Source organism: Anthonomus grandis, chromosome 13 (genome assembly GCF_022605725.1).
Source record: "Anthonomus grandis grandis chromosome 13, icAntGran1.3, whole genome shotgun sequence".
NCBI classification, from domain to species: Eukaryota; Metazoa; Arthropoda; class Insecta; order Coleoptera; family Curculionidae; genus Anthonomus; species Anthonomus grandis.
In genome coordinates, this window is record NC_065558.1 from 24367218 (window position 1) to 24368386 (window position 1169).

General features: G+C 30.5%; 1 long non-coding RNA gene across 1 annotated transcript; it reads left to right on the plus strand.

The window, feature by feature from the left end:
* Positions 1–230: 230 nt before the first annotated feature.
* On the plus strand, positions 231–898 carry LOC126743528 (uncharacterized). Its single transcript, XR_007662917.1, has 2 exons — positions 231–599; positions 733–898. It is a non-coding gene; the product is annotated as an uncharacterized LOC126743528 (long non-coding RNA).
* Positions 899–1169: the final 271 nt, after the last annotated feature.

The following is a 1169-nucleotide window of genomic DNA, read 5'->3' on the forward strand; positions in this document are numbered from 1 at the left end:
CAGCTCAATGACATCTGAATTTGAAGTCAGTTAAATTCAGATGTCAATGTCAACCCAACAAAACAATAAGATAATTCACCTTGAGAAATTATTATTATTTTTTAACTAATATTTATTGGAAAACTTCAACACAAATTATTTGCTAAATAAAACTGATGAAAATCTCATTCAAGTTCACATATATTTTGCCTGTGTGGCCTTTGTTTCGTGTACCTAGAATGATTACAAGGTATGATTTGTTTTCATCCTGGTCAACAATTTAACAGCTATGGGACCCATTTGTTGTAGGAGAAGAATTGCATGTTTTAACTGCTGATTAGACTACACAACCAGAAATAAATAAGCTAAATGAAGTATGTTAGGATTCCCCAGAGATCATGAAATGTGTTTGATAGGGCTCAGACCATGCACTTAAGGACATCCGTCAAGAAATCATTGAGATTCTACCATATTGATGAAATTGGGAAACCAGGAAGAACTGCCTGTCTTTACTGTTGGTTAGAGTACACAGCCAGATATAAATAAGCTACAGGAAGTATGTTAGGATTCCCCAGAGATCATGAAATGTGTTTGAAGGGATATGAATCAGCTTTTTTGTTGTGAGTAAAACGGAGCAATATTTTAATAAAGTTTTACTTATTACTGGATTGTTTCACCAGAAGATAATTTATATACTTTGTGTTGTCTCAATGAAATATGCATATCTAATTATATATACTTTATTTGTTTCAGATCTTGAATAGGCAAAATGGCACGAGAATCTTCCAACTGGACCCAAAGTCTCTATTTTTGGTTAGAAAATAAAACTTATTTAATGTTTATGTTCCATGACCTGTTTATTGTTTTATTAAATTTTGTCATACAGTTATTTAGTTTTAATAATTAAAGAGAAAGTTGTTGTTGTTTTTTTTTTTGAAGATTCCATTCCTTAAGGCATAAACCACATTATGCTCTTCTCTGCAGTTATTACCATATGATTGTTATCCATTTCATACACATGTTTAATTTTAAAATTTCATATAATAAATAGTTTTGACAATCTACCCTCATATAAAGCAGATATTATTGGAACAGTTTTCTACGAGCTACTGTTTTGTATGTGGCGATCAGTTTAAATTTGTACATACACTTAATCAGAAATATTTTATAGACAGTATTTATACCTGAAT